Below are 20,792 nucleotides of genomic sequence, written 5' to 3'. Positions count from 1 at the left end.
GAAGGATAAGGAGAGAGGTTATGATAGATATGTGCCCCTTCATGATCATTTCAATGGCAATGAATCGAGCTCTATGGATCCAAAAAAATTCAAAACCGAAGATGTGCTTGGTTTAATTTGAAGGGACAGACAAAATGGTAATGGAGATGAAGAACAACTTTTATCGACTTAACCAAATAGTTATTTCACATTCTTTTTTGATCAAGTAATTGGTACACAAGTGGTAAATCCCAAGAACGAAGGCCATGTCATGGAAATTGTTAATAAAGTAGTAAGAATCTTGGCGATCATATGATAGAGGTTGAGGAAAATTCTCTTGATGATTAAATGAATGCAAAGAGAAAGCGATCCAAAATTCCAAGGGATAGCGCTTCAAAGTCTCTGGAAGTGGGGGATGAAGAACCAACGGTAGTTTAAATGAATGATGATTGGGAGGAAACTCCTAAAGTTATTGTTGGTGCAAAGATAATGGGGATGATCCTTAAGGTGTATCATTTCCCTTGTGAAAATTCTTCCCCCTTTTCCACAAAGATTAAAGAAAAGGATCGACAATGAAAAGTTCTAGAAGTTTATTGCAAAGCTTAGCAACGTCCCAGTCAACATTTCTTTGTTGGAAGCTCTTCAAGAAATTTTGAGGTATGTTAAGTCGATGAAGAACATGATGTTGAAGAATAGGCTTATTTATAGAGAGAAAATTGAAGTGACCTATGGATGTAGAGCCATCATGTCCAATGCCATGACTAAAAAGAAGGAAGTCTAGGGTGCTTTTATAATCCCTTGCACTATTAGGACTCAAAAGTTTGACAAGTCATTATGTGATCTCGGTTCTTGAATAAATTTGAGGCCATACGAGTTGTATAAAAGGCTTGGTTAGGTTCTCCTAAGCCCACCACCAGGATATTATTGATGGTGGATCGCTCGATCAAGAAATTGGTTGGAGTTTTATACAATGTATTAGTAAAGTTTGATAGATTTATTCTCCGAGCGTACTTAGTTGTGCTTGATTATGAAATCAACTATGAAATACTCATAATTCTTTGGAGACCTTTCTTGGCAATTAAAAGGGCACCAGTGGATATGGAGCGTGATAAAATGACATTTTTAGTGCCTAATAATGGAGTATCAATCCAAGTATGCAAAGTAGAGAAGCAACTAAATGGGTTACCAGTAGTTTCGTTTATTGCTATTATTGATAAAAGAGAGAAGGTTGGTTCATCTAAGCTCAAAGGCCCAACTTAAGGAGCAAGAAATATAGTGTCACGATGCTAAATTAGGTACTGGATGGGATAAATCCCATTGATGACACAAAAGAGGCACGTATCCTATAAATTGTAATTGTTAGAGTAGTTTTCATTTAGTTTTTGATTAATCCATAAAATTATGGCATTATAAGGTGTTTTGAGGAATTTGAGTAATGGTTAGTGTTGGGGAATTGAGTTGTGGGCTAAGTAGTTAAAAATAGGACAGGGAAAACTAAACTCGATTACTGCAATCATGATCACCATGCCATTGCCATCGCGAGCACCGTGTCATTGCTATTGCGATCATTGGACCACGATCATGGTCTGAACAATTTTAATTATGAACTATCATTTGAAATGGCTTTCCCCAAACTTTGTTTAAAATTACTCATAATTGAACCTATTTATACTTCTATTAAGAGCATCCAAAAGTGCGTAGCATCCCCTCTATATTACCTTATTAGTATGTGAGCTAAATATTTTCTTATATGCATTTTTATAGGCCTAGAATGCATGTTTAGGGCAATCACCTAAAATTGTGGTTTGTATGCTTAATTCTGAGATTAATTGAGCTTATTTAGTGTGTTGTCTATTATTATTGGTTTGTGTATTCCTAGGGGAGTCTTGAGTACCCAAAATTATCTAAAATTTAAAGTGATAGCATGTGCACACTAAGTGTTTGGTCAAATGCATAAATGAATTCTTTTCTAGTTTTTCCATGTTGTAAAGGAATCATTAAGTGTTTAGGAATTGTGTTACCTATTCTTAGTTTCATTTATTGGGTTTAAACATAAATTGGTATAGAAAGTTGATTCTTTGGTCATAATCATTTTAGTCCATTAGCCTCAGGTACCGCGATCATAGTTTCTACATTTGAGAGTTGTATATCAGTCAAGATAAAAATCCTAAGGTTCCATTTCAGTCCAAATTTTACCAAGGAATAATTTATCAAACTTAACCAAGTCACATAGTATAGTTTTCACATAATGATATTGTTTGCAAATGTTTTGTGCTTCTTTTAAGTCATTAAGGAGAATAATGAAAGACTATGATCAAAATTGCTTAATGGCCTTTGAGTACCAAACTCAATACTATAGTGACCTGACCAAGAAAAAGCCACTCCCAGAGGAGGCATATGTTTGGACAAGGTGACAGAGAAACTCCCGACCTTTCATCCTAGATTAGTGTCCACGTGTGGAGATCCTTTGCCTCGAATATATACCAGGAAAATAAACATTGGGTTACGGAGTTCTTTGCAAATACCCACGTGGTATCTTTCTCAGGCCAAGTTATAAGAATCTGGAAGAATGAAGTCCACTTTGGGGCCAAGTAGACAAATGACATATAGGGGTTGTCCGGTTTTGATATGACATAGTTTGAGGCAAACGATTGTGAACCAGGAAGCTGTCCAGTTGAGAAGTTGTGTCCTGGAAAAGAGGTCCCACAAGATACCACAAAAATAGGGATATCATTGCATAATTTCATAGTTGAGGCATGGATATGGTTGGCTATCATCTGTAGCTGGGTTTCCCCATGCAATAATATAACCTATGTCCTAGATATGCAATCTCGGATGGTTGAATGCATCTTGGACAACTTTCCTTTGAATGTTGGGTGTATTATGCTCTCAAACATGAGGCATTTCAAGAACAGAGGTGGCTCCCTACTTTTTTTTTCCTTCTTTGATCACTGAACTATGTATGAGAGCCAATTTTAAGAAGTATCCTGGTGAAACTCCCTAGGTTTTGTCCCTTAGAAACTTCTTGAGCTTTGAGCTCACTGATTTGTGGGTACAGGTCATGTGACCAAAATTCGTAAGGTTTCCAGTGAGTGATAGGTTTATATTGAGGTTTGACTTGGTGGTTACATGTAGTATGGTTTGGTGATGGGTTTTTGGGTTGATCATTCATTTAATCTAAAACTTAGTGACTTGTATTGTCTCTAAGTATGAGTAGCTCATTAAGAGCCATGAGGATAGGGTACAAGTGGTATAGTTAAATCGTATGTTGTCTAGTATCAAACCCTTTGTATTCTATCTTTTGTATGACTGGATCATACGATTCATATTGTTTATCACTAGTTGGGGAAATAGAGTCGTATGGTGGACAGTGTGTGGGTGTCAAACCATTTATTCTAGGTACGACTGGATGGTACCATTCTTAAGTAATGGTGAGTAGTTGGAGGGTCATCTCATACCTACCTAAGGTGATTTAAGAATTTTAAGTTGGGGGTATTCTAGATATTTCCCCTCTTAACTCCTTTTGACCCCACGGCATAAAAATCTTTTGGGACTAGTCAAACTCTCTTAAAAATCTCTTAAAATCTCTCTCAAGTTCTTGGTTCAAGGAAATGCTAGGGTTTCTACAATGCAATCAATTAGGGGCTTTCAAGAGCGAATCTCTTTACCTTCCTTGGTGTCTAAGGCATGTTAATCCTCTCTCATTGTTATTTCAACTAAAAGCATATTTTAATGAATGGTTTTCATGTTATTATTATGATATTGTTTTGGTTTTGAAATAGATGATTAGGGTTTTGGTTGTTTATGGTTGGATAATATTGTTTTACTTATGTTTTTTTAGGTTATAATTATTGTTTTAACATGGGGTTGCATTGGAATGGTCAATTGATAATTGTTTTGTCTTTGGAAATCATACACCCTCAACATATTTGTTAGAATTCCAATGAGAATGATTTTGTCAATTTGTATGACTATTCTTGAAACTTTTGCATTGTATAACATGATAATGGAACTTAAATTGGTTTGGTTTATTTTAAATGGTTTGGAAAGGACTTGGTGGCCATGGTCTTGGTAAAATTGGAAGCTTTGGAGTCAAATTTTTATAATGGTTTTCGTATGGAATAAATGGATAGACATGCAAGCTCTAATTTTTAAATAACGATACTAATGATTAATGCCTAACTAAAAACTCTCCTAGGTAAATGGTTCGTTATCTGTGAATGGTATTAATATGGGCTTAAAGAGGGTATGTTAGCAAAGCCGTGAAAGGTGAAGGTCCCAGAGGGACCAAAATAGGAAACTCATGTTTGCCAATGTGAGCTTTGATCTTGATGACCATGTGCATGATGTCACACTTATGTTTTGGGAAATAGACTAGTCATCTCAGTTTTTTCTCTGGCTCATACGGCTATCATGTGCAGGGTCCCTTTCAGCAGGGGCAGCTGAACCCATATAACCTATGAGTAGATTTAGGATGGTAGAGGTACAAAACCCAGGTTAAAGGTTTTAAATACATGCTAAACTCGGTACCCTTTGTCGGCATGGGGTATATATATGTATATAACTGCATATGGTTATTTACTTTGGTTTTGAATAATGACATTATTTGATCCATATTTATTGAGTACATGCTAGCATTCATTCCACTAAATGCCTTCAGGAGTCGTATCCCCATGCGATGTAGGAACCAGCCATACTACTCATCCTGCTTAGTGATATAGATTCTGGGATAACTTTGTATTTGACTGAAATAGTGAGATTCCATACTTCAAAAGATTCCATTTCATGCTATGGACTCATAACATTATTTTTTCTTGGACATTGGTTATTGCTATGCTCGGTGGCATGTACTTTTTGGATATTCTTTTATTTTGGTTAGAGTCTTTGTGGGACTACTATAGGCACGTATGGTGTCATTATTAGTGTTAGCCTTGGTATTGGTATTGGCATTGGGGTTGACATCGGATGGACATTTGGTCAGATATTTAGTTGGTTATGGACTTTATTAAATTTTTAGTTATTGTTGCTTTATTTTGTTATATGTTAGGAATTTATTCAACATAGGGTACAAGGAGTTTAATGCTTGGTATTTAGGGCGGTCTTGGTCCTAGTTGGACTTGAGATGCTCAACTTGACTAGGCCCTAGTTCAAGTCTTGTCAGATTGGTGTCAGAGCCCTAGGTTCATGGTCAATTAGGAGTCCACAAAGTCGTGTCGAGTAGAGTCTATTTTAAAGGTTTGTAGCTTGCGACACTCATAATAGAGAGGCTACAAAGAATTTAGGAATGTTTCTCTTTCTTGTATTCTTACTTTCCATATGTAGAGTCTAACGTCCTAGAATCTTCTATAATTCCCATTTGTTTGCTTTTTTGATCATTCCTTCTCGAATATCTGAAGCTCATGGAAACTCCTCTGTCCTACCTGAGGACAATGTTGATGGGAGTCATCCTACTGATGGGGTCCAGTTCTTGATTTCCAACCTGTAGTTCTACTGATTCCCTCTAGCCCTTCTCGAGCCCCTCGGTCTAATGTAATGAATGCTGATTATTATTAATCTATCCATATATTAGCACAATTGGTGGCTTCTCAGGCTGAGCATGGTACTTTTGTTACTCTATCTTCTGAGGCCACAAGGGTTGGCACTTCATGAGGTTGAATCCTCAAACCTTTACTGGTGTCAAGGTTAACGAGGATCTTTAAGGTTTTCTTGATGAGATGGAAAAGATCTTTCATGTTATGCATGCCACGAATGTAGAAGGCTTGGATTTTGCAGCTTACTAGCTAAAAGATGTGGCGTACCAGTGGTACGAGGAAGGGGATCAGTCAAGGGGTGACGATCTAGAGTCAGCTCTGTGGGAGAACTTTTCTAACATTTTCCTAGACTGCTTTTTTCCTCAGCAGTTAAGGGAAGTGAAGACAAAATAGTTTTCTAAGATGAAGCAAGGTAAGATATAGTCAAGGAGTACACCTGGATATTTTACCAGTTATCTTAATATGCTCCAGAGTTAGTTTCTAACATAAGGGTTAGAATGAGAAAGTTCATTTTTTGGTTATCTAGAAACTTGATTTATGAAAGTAAGGATTCTTTGTTGAACGAGGATGTGGATATCTCCATGTTGGTTGTGAACATGTAATAGGCATAAGAAGATAAAAATAAATAGGCTAAGTTAAGGAAGAGGAAGAGCAAGAAGTTTAGATTTTTTGATTAGAGTAGTGGCCAACAATAGAGTGGCAGGGATGGTGGGAAATGGGTCAAAAAGAAGTGGGGCAATGCTGAGTTAGATTAAATCTTACATGACCCAAACTAGGACCTAGTCATGTTGGGCATCTCAATTCCTATTGGGATTGGAGGCCTCCCCCAACACCCAATCGTAACCACCCTGTACCCTATGTCAAATGAATTTTGAACATATAATAAGATAAAGAAACAATGATTGAAAGACATTTAATAAATTCCATAACCATGACTAACTAAATATCTGACCAAATGTCCATCCGATGTCAACTCCATTGCTAATATCAATACCAAGGCTAACACCAATACTGACACACCCTATGCCCAAAGTAGTTTCGCAAAGCCTCTAACCAATATCAAAGAACATCAGATCGGGACATGCCGCCAACCATAGCCAAAACTAACGTCCAAGAAACAAAAATAATGTAATGACATCCATATCATAAATTTGATTTTGGACCACTTCAGCCTAATACAATGTTATACTCGAATCCAAGCTACTAAGCAAGAATAGTAGTATGGTCGGTTCCTATATTGTGTGGGGATACAGTGCCCGAACATGGTTAGTGGAATGAATGCTATCATGTACTTAAGAAATAAGGATAAAATAATGCCATTATTCAAAACTAAAGTAAATAACCATATGTATTCATATACATATACATATATATATATTCCATATCGGGAAAGGGAATAAAGTTTAGCATGCATTTAAACCTTTTACTTGGAGTGTGTAGCTCTATGGTCCTAAATCCACCCATTGGCTATATGGGTTTAGCTCCCCCTGCTAAAAGGGCCCTGTCAGGTGTTAGTCTCTCAAATCTAATTTTTATCATGTATTATCGGTGAAGTGATCTTAGTCCTTCTTTGGTAACATGGAAATCCCCTTTAGCCTAAAGATCCTACCTGTACATGGATGGTATCCTTAGTCACCCATTTTGATCCTTCAAACCTTTCTTTAAAAAGTGTATTTCAATCCATGATCCATCTGAAGTTTATCCCTATTTTGAACCCTGCCATTCTTCAACTTAAAAATGCAACTTGAGGCAAAAGCCTAAGTTGGGGGCGGTAAATCTTGAAAGAGGTAACTTTAGGCCACAGTATTGTAAGTGATTTTCTAAGAGCTAAGAAAAGAGAGCAAATGAATACAAAAAAGAAAGGGGTCATCAAAAGAAGGAAAAACAAGAATGCACACAAGTAATAGATTGAAAGAAAATACTTTCAAAATATGGGTGAATCAATATAGTAAAAGTAGGAAAATGTATGAGTTGGAAATAAATGAAGTGGTCCATGACGCAAAGTTTGACCAAATAATGTTTGATACAGATTTAAAAGAGGGTTTAGTCACTTTAATCCCAAATGTGCATCCTACCCTTTCCCGAGCCTACATTACAAGATTGAAAAAGTCCTTTAAGATATCCACCCAAGTGTCTTCAAGTAGTGGCGATTTAAAATAAAGGAAAGCATATAGCATGATATTTGTTTTCCTTGAGAGATTCATTATGTGAGTGAGTTCTTACACTTTAGTCCGTTGCTGCATGATAGATAATTCAGTGTCTGGGACTTTTTTTTGTGAGAAGGCATGTAGATCAATTGAGGTAGGTGATGTTGTCATCTTTTTAAAATGAGGAAAATGAGTGTAGTTGACTCATTTTTGATAGAGAGTCATTTATAAAGAGTTAGTGGTTGTTGTTTGGTTTTTCTTAAAGTCCTTTTCATACTTGAATGTGTGTTGATTTTGAGGGGAGTTGTGCGAATAAATTTACCATTGCTTGAGGGCTATTTGTTGATATTAATCGAGTTGAGAATCATTGTAATCATTTGGTTGTAAGAATGAGATTATAGTTGAGTAGTCTCATTGAATGTGGAGTAGTGTTGCTTTAGGATAAGAAATGTTTTAAGTTGGCTGTGTTAATGACTGGCAAATTCTCCACTCATCGATATCTAAATTTATGCACACTATGTTGAAGTGAACATATATATGAGTAAAATTCTTTTTGAAATGTATTAAACCTATAGTTTGTATGCTTGTAGGTAATCGGATAAAAAGGAGTAAAGCTAAGCTGAAAAGGTAAGCAAAAGACCTAAGTGATTGTACAAGTTAAAAATTAGGACCAGGGATTGACCCTCAAGTACCGCTATCGCGGTGTGAGGGTCGCGATCTGGCTCAAGCCTCAGTGATCGTAAAGGTATCACCGCGATCTCGTGAGTCACGTATGCAGTCAATAAAGAGCGGTCCAGATGGAGTGGGAATTTTCCTAGGGCCAAATTGTAAATTCATTGAGATGAATCACAAGTCTCAAAAGAAAAAACCCTTGCACAATTAAAGTATCTAGCAAGTAATTTTAATATTTTGAGGAGAGAAAAACATTTGAAAGAATAATTGTAGTAAATTCTCAAGAGATCTTAGTTGTAATTTGAAGTTAAAGTTGGACTATTGTTGCTTGCTTTTGAATGGATGCATGGAATGTCAACATGGATATATTTCCTTTCTCCAATTTCATGACTATCTAAAATTCTTATCTTGGGGTTATGTGAAATTAGATGGTTATATTTGTGGGTGTTAATTATTAGTCAAAATCACTATTTAACGAGGTTGGGTTTTGCTATTACTTTAGGTTTGACTTGAGAATTATAGGTCAAAATCCTAATTTACTTGGAGCCTAGATCATCCTTGAAAGAGGGATATGGGTGATGAGTAATAGAAGACTACACTTTGATTCATTTTCTCTCAAGCCATTATCTTATAAATAGGGATGTTATGATGGTGTTCTATGTTCATTCGAATTATCTTAGAAATAAGGATGCAAGTATGAGGTATTGGGTTGATCTATTTGTTATGATGTATGGGTATTACTAGTTTAGTATTGTTACCAGTTCAATATTTACCTAAGAAGGGTGGGATAATTGTGGTCCCAAATATGAAGAATAAGTTAATGTCCATGAGACCGGTTACTGGATGAAGAGTGTGAGTGGATTATTTAAAGTTGAACACTTGGATACAAAAGGACTATTTTCTTATGTCGTTCATGGATCAGATTCTATATAGACTTGCAGGCAGGGGTTGGGACTTTTTAGTTGATGGTTATTTGTGGTATAATCAAATTTTCATTACATTCAAAGACCAAGAAAACACTACTTTTAATTGCTCATATAGTACTTTGGTGTTCAAGAGGATGTCATTCAAACTATACAATTCTCCTTCCATCTTTCAGCACTGTATGATGTTGATATTTTCTGATATGACGGAGGATACTATAGAGTTTTCATGGATGACTTTTTGGTTGTTGGGACTCTTTTGATGATTCTTTATACCATTTATCTAACATACTTAAGAGTTTTGAGGAGTTTAATTTGGAGCTAAATTAGGAAAAGTGTCACATTAGGGTGAAGGAAGGTATTGTTCTCGAACACATGATTTATAAAAGGATTATTAAGTTTGATAAGGCGAAGATGGAGGTGATTGGAAAATTACCTCCTCTGGTTTCAGTTAAATGTATAAGAAGTCTCTTGGGCCATGTTGGGTTTTATAGAAGATTCATCAAGGACTTTTTTAAAAATTTCTAATCCTATAATCAAATTTCTTATTTGATAACACATGTTTTAAGGCATTTAGGTGCCTTAGGAGCGGTTGATCTCGGCTCTTATTATTGTGTCTCCTAATTGGTCCATACATTTGGAGGTGATGTGCGATGCTAGTGATGTGGCCTTTGGAGCCATCCTCGGATAATGACATATGAAGATCCTTCACCCTTTCTATTATGCAAGCAAAGAATTAAACCCCATGCAGAGAAACTATATAGTAACTTTGAAAGAGTTACTCGTGGTGCTTTTTACTTTTGAGGAATTCCGATCAAAATTTTATAGGGACCAAAGTCATTGTTCAGAATAATTATGCAGCATTAAGGTATTTTATGTCATAGCAAGATAAAAGTTTTAGTTTGATTTGTTGGGTATTCTTGTAATAATAATTTGACTTTAAGGTGAAAATCGGAATAGAACTGAAAACCAGGTTGCAAATCACTTTTCTTACCTCGAGAAGGATGCAATACTAAAATTAGGGGATAAACATGATATAGATGTTACTTTTTCAGATGAGCAAGTCTTGGCATCATCTTAAGACTTAATCCCCGAGTTTGTGTATTTTTCCAACCTTTTGGAAAGTGATTTTGTTCTAGAAGATTTATCATTTCAGTAGCATAAATGTTTCATGCAATAGGTGAGAAACTTATTCTAGGATGAACCTTACCTTTTTTGTATTTGTACAGAAGGATTTATTCGGAGATGTATTCTTGAGATAGACATCATGAGCATCCTTTAGGATTTTCGTTCATCACCAGTTGGGGATAATAATTGTGGAGCCCATACAACCAAAAAATCCTTCCTTATGGGTACTATTTCTTGACCATTTACATAGATGCTCATGAATTTTCTCAATCCTATGATCAGTCACATCGACAAGGTAATATTTTGTGGAAACATGAACTCCACATAACCCATATCTTTGAGTTAGAATTATTTGATGTATTGGGAATTGATTTCACGGGTCTTTTTGTGAGCTCATAGCAGATGATCTATATACTGGTAGAGGTTGACTCCTACTCTAAATGGGTAGAGGCGGTTCTGCTTCCCAATAATAAGGGCAGAAGTGTCACCATATTTTTGAAGAAGAATAACTTTTCTCAATTTTGCACTCCTCGTGCTATTATTACTGATGGCGGGTCCCACTTCTGTAATCATCTATTTAAGACCTTACTAAAAAATATGGCGTGAAGCATAAGGTGGAAATACTTTACCATCCCCAAATGAGTTGGCAGGTTGAGTTCTCCATTCGTGAGATCAAGTGTATATTGGTGAAGACTATGAGTGCTAACAGTACTGATTGGTCAAGCAGGTTAGACGATGCCCTTTGGGCCTACTGGACATCTTTTAAGACCCCCATAGGTGCTTCTCCATACCATCTTATGAATGGAAAGGCATGCCACTTTCCAGTTGAACTCGAGCACAAGTTGAGTAGAGGGATGCAAAAAACTTGAGAATGAGCTAGGTGAATGATTTGGATAAATTTTGGCTTTGAGCTTTTTAGAGTTCAACTCTTCACAGAGAAAAGATGAAGTTGTATTATGACAAAAAGATCGAGAAAAGGGTGTTCGAGCCTGGTGATATGGTTTTGTTATGTAATTTAAGACTTTGCTTGTTTCTTTGCAAATAAAATTGTTGGTGGTATCGACCATTCACCATTGTTAGGGTGTTCCCACATGGTACAATTAAGTTAAAACGATATAGTAAAGCTCCGTTCAGGGTGAATAGGTAGCGTATAAATCAATATATAGGGAATATTGACAATGTAAAAGTTTTTGATGAAGTAAGCATTAGAGAAGTCGGATTGGCCAAGGTAATCGAGTCATGTCGTGATTTTAAATTAGATGCTTCATAGGAGGCAACCCATGGGCTTGTTGTTGATGTATGAGTAACCAACATAGCCACTACATGCCACGATGTTAAATCAAGCAATAGTTTCCAGGCAACCAAATATTTTAATATTCATTTTGTTTTCATTTTTATAGGTGTAAAGTATGAGAAAACAGCTAGAACATGGTAAAAATTGAAAAATTCAGAAAACTCAAAGTAAGGGGACTTAAAGACAAACTTTTAGGGGTCATAAGTCCCACCTACGCCAGGAGAGTGATGCAGTAGATGTTAGAGTGAAAATCTGAGAGTTTTGGGGTCTGTATAATGTACATAACAACCCACTCTCAGGGGTCGTAACTACCACTTATGACCTCATAAGTGGGGACATTGAAATCATAATAAAAAACTTAGAGAGGTCGTATGGGTCACTTACAATGGCCCACCCATAGGTCGTATGTATCCCTTATAGGTCATAAGTGTCCCCATATGTGGTATGAAATTCAAAGGTCCAAATTTGGAAATCTAGGCTGGACCCAAGTGGATCCGAGCAGTTCCAATGTACCAACATGTTTAAAACCCTTAAGCTCGATCAACATCCCTTCACTTTCTCAGAGTTCTTAACTTCCCTCTTAAATTCAAAATCTCCACCTCTTTATTAACTCCATAAAAAGAAAGAATCTCTCATAGTTCCCTTACTTGAATGCTCAAAATATTAGAGTTAGGGTTTCATCAACCTTATTCTAACTTTCTACTTCCATCACTTGCAACTAATGTAAAATTCTTGGCTCCCAATGGTTATGGCTGTTTTACTAGCAAATAAATAGAGTTGGTACTTGAATAAACAAGATAATAAAATAAATCACAAATGTTTTGAAAGTTGGAGACTAGAATAGTTAAAAATTTATTTTTGTTGCATTGTTTCTAAATTGGAAACAAGAGATCATATCCCACACGTAAGTAGAAACTAAATAAGTAGATGAAAACCCATAATTCTTGAGCAAATACCTGTTAACTTATACTTGGTATATGTTTTAATGTACAACATTAGGATTAAAAATTCAAAATATACTTTGTGAGGATTAACATTTGGGAAAATTTGAAAAACCCTCCAAGGAGTACCTACGTAGGTACTTACGAGCCACATAAGTTAAACGTACAGGTCTTAAGTTCCATCATAGTTGTCAGACCTGAATCCTTGGTGTTGCAGGGATTTTCTTGATACTTATGAGGGCACCAATGACCCTCGTAAGTGTCACCTACGACCCACGTAAGTGTCACCTACGACCATCCCAAGTGTCACCTATGACCCGTAGGTGGGGTCGTAGGTACCTTGCTCTATGTGTTTTGATTTTTTTCAAACTATGTTTATTCCCATATTTTATTTCAAACACTAACAACAATTTTTTTTAGATATGATGGCACCGAAAGTAGCCCATAAAAAAAAGGAGTTTAGTTAAGGCTTATTAATGAGTCCCCAAAGCAGGGTGGCATCATAAAGAAGTACCTCATTTGCCTAGATAACACTTTCATGGCCCTACGACAGATCAAGGAATTATATCTGAGGCAGGCTTTATCTGCAGCCGTTGTAGCCATATTGAGCACCCAACAGGCCCTAGAACCGACTAAATTAGGCAGTCAACCCGTACTAGCACAAGTGGGGGCCCAAATAGAAACACTTAGTCCTATTCCTAGGCTTAGGATAAAAAAGGCCCAAACCTCACTACAATACTCTCCCTAGTGCAACGATGGAGAAAGTGCTTCTAAGGATTATAAAAAGTATAAGATAGATTAATAGTCTGGGTCTAGAAGGGAGGTTGAGTCTGGTTCAGCATCAGGGTCTATAGAGAAAGAGTAGGATCTCGACTTTCATTTTATGGAGGACTCAAAGGAGGCATTAGGATTAAAGAGTGAGTCAGCTTCGAGCCCAGTTGTAACCCAGTCTAAAGAGGGTGCAAACCAGGTCCCACATGATATTTATTCATCATTAGCATAAGATTCTCCATCCGTTGCATAGTACATCCAACCTTCTATTCAACAATCTGTAGCCCCAAGGGCTTACTCTACCCATATCTTAGTTGTGTATATAGCAGAGATAAACTCATTATGGTGTGTAGAGAGTATGCAACATATTTTCATAGAGACAACCTCATTATGGATCACGGTCAACCTAAGAGGAGTATTGAAGCTAAGAGGAGGATTGATCTAATGGGTCTAGCATGGGTACTAAACCTATAGGCTTCTTTTGATCATTATAAATTTTGATGAATGACTAAACCCCAAGGATCATACAGTTTTGCTCTTGTTCGGGATATTTATGCCTCTTATGCCTCCACCATCTACTTGATTATAGAAAAACTCATGCAATCATTCTAAGTTGAGAGTGTTGATGTGCCATGATTTCATGGCATTTTCAATGCTTAAAATTAGAAAATATGTAAATACTTAGGTCATATGACGTGCTTTTATGTTTGTTTTATAGGTGACTAGGTTATTGGAGATTAAGAGAAGAAAATATTATTAAAAAGTGCAGGAGGAGCTCTTACGAGGCCACTTACGACCTGTAAGTGGTACCTATGATGATCGTAGGTCCCTCCATAGGTGTCAGAAGAAAGACGTATGAAAATCTGAAGATTGAAGATCCTTTTTGGTAGTTATGAAGGGGCACTTACGTGGTGGAAATACCACTTACACCATCGTAAGTGCCTTCATAGGTAGAAATCATATAGCTCTGAAGATGTCTGACACTTATGACACCCACTTATGGGAGTAAGTACAATTTAGAGCCCATAATTGGGTCCATAAGTAGTCACTGACCCAATTTTTTGTATTACTTTTGTTTAGGATTTTTAGGGTTTTATTGTATTCTATAAATACCCTTTTGATATTTTTGTATTAGTTTACACACTCTTTACATTCATAGACATATGTTGATTCTAAGATTTAAATTTTGATCTTGGAATTTTTTGTTCTTAATTATTTGGTTAATTATTAATTAGAGATTTTGGGTTTTATTCTTAAATTATTAAGAGATTCATCTTATGCTTTCTTTTATTAATTCCATCGATATTCTTTTAACTATGAGAGGATAAACCACTTAACTACGGTTGTGCAAACCCTAGCTAAATAACAAAGTAGGGAAAGTATGAGGTCTCTCTAACTTATGATTTTTGCATGTATTGTGATCTTTTTGGCTTGTATGCTTTCTTAACTAATGCAAAAGTAAGAGCTTTATTGTATTTGAGATCATCTTTACAAGAGAGGTTGAGATTAGGAAAAAATGGTCACAATAGTAATGTAAGGCTACCAACTCTCATCTAATCAACTTGACACCCAAAAAGTATAGTTGAACAAGGATCCAAGACAAGGGTTAGTATGGTGACACACTAAGACTAACAAGGTGAAGGGTGACATTCACCAAAGGCGTTTACAAGATGGTTGATGATACATATCTTTTCAGATTCTTCATATAGGTTATTAAGATAGTCGATTGAGGACAAAAAGTCTACGGAGTAAGAAAGCTAGTGGAACACCATTCGAGTATTCATCTTAGATTGATTTCAACCTATAGATATAAAGACATATTACTACTTCACTGTTTTCACATAAAATCCTCCTATTTACTTTAATGCATTTTTAGGCTACATCAACAGATCCATGAGAAATATTTAGCCTATTCAATATGAATTCAACCCCAACCTCTATTGGGTGACTATATTTCACATCGACCACATTATATTTCTTTGTAGATAGCTTGGGTGACATAAAGTTTTGGCATTGTTGTTAGCGAATACAATTATAGATTGATTGATTGAAATTGTTGAGGCTATTGGGTTTTACTATTCTTTTATTCTTGTGGTGTATGCACAGTACTAGGAGTCAAGCCATCCTCTATTCAGGTGAAGGGCCGTTGGTCATTAAGGTTGAACTTTTAATTTTTGACAAATTAAAAAGAGAGCTAGGTTGAAAAAGGGGTACCTATGGAAAAATCCCTTAGAAGAATTGTATCTCCATAAAATTGGTCTGGAGAATCATTCTCAAAGAATACAAGTCCATTACCTCATCCCTTTGAGTTTTTATGCTCCTTTTATCCATTGACTTTTGAAAAAAAAAGACTTTTTTGTAGTGGATATTGTAATGACCCTTTAGATCATTTCCTCTATTTACATTAATTTCTAGAATTTTAAGCCTCCCACAGCTTTTAAAGATCATTTATGTCTTGTTGAAATTATTGATTAAGTTATTAGACAAATCATTTGAGTTTTAGGCTCATTTCCTTATCTTTTAGGTTTCGTTGTTAATGAAATTTGTCTCAAACCAAAATTCCTAGTAAACAACCTCAAATGAACATTTAAGGACACCCTTGGTTTAGGCCCTAAGACTTCTGAACTTATTTTAGGCTATTGGGTGGATTATATTAAAATAAAACTAATGTGTGGCCCCCATATTTACTCGAAACAATCTCAAATAAATGTTTTGATGGTTCTATTGAGTTTAAATTTTGAATTTTGAATGGTAGCATAGTTTGTATGCATAAATAGGATTCTAAATGAATCTCGAGCCCCCGATGTAGTGCACTTAAGATGGTACTTGATATTTGGGTTGACCAATTTATAAGTCAAAGTTCCCCTTAGCGACCTTGAGCCACTTTAGCGGGCATTGCCATTTGGAAAAGGTCCAGTTAAGAGGTCAAGAACTACTTAAGCAGACATTGATTTAGTGGCTATACGACCATTATAGCACTCCTCGTACCCCTGGTACATAGCATCTTTAGAGAACTTATGCCTCCTAAGCAGACAAGTGGTTGCTATTGCGACACCTGGGGGTTTGTTAAATCCATTTTATTCACCTAATTTTCCTTATTTTTCTCTATCATTTCACATTATTTTTGGGAGCGTGAAGAGTGGAAATTGTGGGAAACATCCATTGAAGCTAAGGTAAGCTAACATAATACTCCTTTGTCATTTTCTTTTATTTTTCCCATCAATTTCATTTCAAATTCTTAGAAACTAGGTATTTAAATTACTAGACCTTAAGATCTAATTTTTTTCCCGATTTATGCACCATTTGTGTTCAAATTTTGAGCATATATTCTTTGTCCTTTGAGGGACCTCATGATGGATTCTATGTTCTTGCCCAATGGTCACGTATTTGACCTAAATTTTGACCTGAACTTTTATAAGTAATATAGGTATTGTTTTACTCCTAATGATTTATAGATGACTATTATTATCGAATGGCAGCATTTCAAGATAGTAAAGCAAAGACATACGGTTTATGGATGATGCAAGGACTTGTAGTTCGGCATTGAGATACGCTTAAGTATACTCTTCTCTACGATATAGTGAATGATATATATTTTATGTTAAGTAAGGAGGTTAGGAAATGATTATGGGTCGAATACAATGACTTAGCCTAGTTTAGGAGTTTGAGGAAAAAATAGTGTACCAACTTTAAAGATGACATAGTTGTTATGACTATTGGATCTATTACCTTAGGTTATTAACATGTTGATCATAGTTGATACTAAGTACGGCTTTAGTAAAAGGTTTAATACTTCAGTAGGTTAATTATAATAGTTTCTTAAATCATAGTATTTTTATCATGTTAGAGGTTGATATCGTTGTTATGATACCATTTGGACTGTAGGTGTGTATTTTATCTTTTTAATGGATATGGTTTAGTCTATAGATTATTGGATGGTAATGATTATATTTTTTGGATACTGGTGATGGCATGAATAGACTATGGTACATTCATGCTCACTTAGTTATACGGTTCCACCTAAATGTTGGCTTTACTACAATTTTCCTAAAAAGGGATTTATTCCTCTTTTTACCTTTAAATTGGATTTTGCATAACAAAAATTATACCACCTTATGGGATGATTTATGAACTTTTGTAGCTAAAAATTATCTTTTGGAAATTCAATCGAGATGTATTTTGATAGATAATTTTACCACTTCTATTTTATTCAATTATGAGAGATTTTAAACCTTTCTAGTATATTATGATGATTTAGTCCAGGAGTTGACCATAGGTAATTGATTTATAGACTTACACTTTTAGACATAGTTCAAATTCATGCATATATTATATATACATCTCTCCGGTACTGCATAGGAGAGATTCATGATGATGATGATGATTATTGAAAATCCTCGATTGGGACTACGTTAGTGTATATGTGTTCTCCTAAAACCCCTAAGGAGACCTTCATCCGTGAGTCTTCATGTCAGAGTATAGAGGTCTTCATAGGTCCTACTTTTTTGAGTCATCAAGTTGGAGGAGGTGTATACACTAGGTATATTATTGAACTTGGATCGATTATGGTATTATGAATTTAATTTTCATGCATTTATGTGTGGACATTGCCTATCACTAGTATGTTATTTGGTTCCTATATCTGTCAGCCTTATGGGGGCTTACATAGGTATAGGTTATGGGTGCGATTTGTTGAATATTGATTGAACTTTCTGGTTTATGGGCCCCAATTTGGTATTATTTTTTTTGACTAGTAGATTACTGTATTGTTGTTATTATGATTAATTCGTCGTAAGCTGATTGTGGACTGATTCTAAGATTCGAGGTATGATCCTGATCCTTTGTATTTTAATGGTATTTTATACAATGGATAATTATCTCATGGTTAGATACTATGAATAGGGACCCTGATTATGCTAAAACAAGTTCCTATATGATTAAGTGTCCTTGAGATCTTAGAATGAATACCTTAGGTTATACCTTTGTGTTAGTCTTGTACACCTATACATACATATATATCTTGCTTTGGCATTATTGTATATCCCCCTCTTCCTTTATTTATTCACATTATATATTGATTCCCTGGCCTTGTATAGTGCTATATATGATCTGTTTATTCTTTATTTAGATATTTTCTAGTGATATATGAAATAGTGCTTTAGCTCCTATATACAACTAGAATAGGGTAGTGTATCCTTATTTCCTCTCTAGCCTTATTATGTTATCTTCATGGATAGTTGCTTGTTATTTATATTACTGCACTTTATGTTATCTATAATTGTATTATCTTTGTATCAAAGTCAAAAGTTGTCTATTGAGTACTACATGTTTGGTACTCATACTATACTTCTACAACCTACATATCAAAGTGGGTTCTCGCAATTATTGTATGCATCATGTGAAGTAATTATGGGTTAGAGATTTGAGGTGAGCTCCTAACATTTGGATCATTATTACTCTCCTTCTTGTTGTTTAGGCTATCTTTATATTGTATTTAGAGATGGGGTGTACATTTATATTTTTCTAGTATTTGTCTTTGTTCCTTTATAGTGTTAAAAGATCTTGTATTTATTCAACCAAGTTTTGGAAATGCCTTTTGTATATCAGTCTTCCATCATTTTTTCTGCTAACCTTCATTCATTTCTCTTAATAGTGTATTACTAGCTATTTTGGACTAAAACTTGGCTTACCTACTGGTAGTTTACAGTAGGTGCCATCATGACCAAAGAAATTAGGTCTTGATAAAAGATTTGTCAAAAAAAATAGACATTCTTTTATAGAATTCAAAAAGGAAATAATTGTAATTACATCCTCAACATTAACGTATCACTTTCTGCTAAAGTAAATATATCCCATTCGAGATTTAAAGAATCCCTATTTTATGTACTAATAATCGCGAGCCTTTTACATATCATTAAATTGAAATTTTATGGTCTAAACATATTTTTGGATATAGGGCATTTTACATACAATTTCGAAGGATAAAATATCTTGGGTTTTCTTATACTTTGAATTTCCCAACGGCTCGTAACAGTCCAATAACTACAATTTAGATGATGGAGAACAAAGAAAGAGATATACACTATCTCAGCCTTCTCTAACTCTATTTTCTTCTTTCATTAAACATTGTACTCTCATCTAGTTTATTGTGTCATTAGTAAGAGTGAAAATAAATGCATAGTTGGTGAAGTTTTTGTATCAAAGAGAGAAAAGAAAAGAAGAGTGAGTTAATTTGAAAAAGCTTAACTCAAATCTTGTAACTTTTTATTTACAAACAAAAATCTAGTAGAGTCTCTTGTAACCCAAGGGGACCGGAGTGTCACCTATTAGAGATACAAACCAGTATAAAATATTTCATGTAATTACTTTTCAACACTTTATTTTGGGCACTTTATATTACTACTTCAGTAGTTGGCTGTCTCTCAAATTAAATCGTTTATCTAATCAAAATAAGTAATTCAGCCTCTATTCTTACCACTTTTATGATAGAGCTCAAGAAGCTACAGGATAGGCTCACAAATGTTTAGTATCATCCACCCCCTAAATGATCATTTGAAGGAAATAGAGGCAGTAGAAGAACAAGTAATGGAGTCTGAGGTAGCGACACTAACTTGAGTTGCAACCTTACCTCAAATGTCTTCTGAGCTTGTTCAATAGGTGTTAAATTTTCTATGTAGTTTGGATGGTATAAAATCCAATCCTACTATGACAACTGTTTAGGCTCTAGGTGTTTATCCTATAGTAGATATGGCTTCTAGGATGGATGATGCTTTAGGGATTGATACTTTGTGTCATCTTATTTTGGGTTCAATTACGAATAGTACTAAATATGATCTCCTGAACATATTTCTAAAGAGGACAATCTAACATTCTAGGGTACTATGTTTGAGGATGCTTTTGAGTTTATAATTGACAGTTATGAGAGTTTACACAATATAGTTTTTATGCAGCAACATAGATTTGAGTTTGTAACCTTTGTACTGGTGAAGGGTGCAAAGAAATGGTGAAGGGTGTATATTTAATGTTTCTCATTTGTTTTAGCTCCAATGAATAGGGATAAATTTCATACTTTGTTCTTAATGAAGTATGTGACTCGATCCCTCCATGATTATCAGAAGAATGGTTTTTGGCATTGAACATGGTGATATTTTAGTTGCATCTTATGGAGATAAGTTCCATGATTTATCTTAGTATGCTTCTCAATTGTTAGCTACTAAGAAGGAGAGAATTTGATTTTATGTTACGAGTTTGAATTATGATCTTCAGGTTTTATTTTAATATATGACTTCTGTAACAAAGAGGTTAAATGAGGTGTCAGATTATGTAAAGAAGTTTGAGGTGGTTATGCATGCTGGTCAGGCTAAGATGTTAGTTAAGAAGGCCCACAATGTTGGAAATTTCAGTGG

The sequence above is a fragment of the Capsicum annuum genome, chromosome 8 (assembly GCF_002878395.1).
Source record: "Capsicum annuum cultivar UCD-10X-F1 chromosome 8, UCD10Xv1.1, whole genome shotgun sequence".
NCBI classification, from domain to species: domain Eukaryota; kingdom Viridiplantae; phylum Streptophyta; class Magnoliopsida; order Solanales; family Solanaceae; genus Capsicum; species Capsicum annuum.
Note: the sequence above shows the minus strand (reverse complement) of the source record.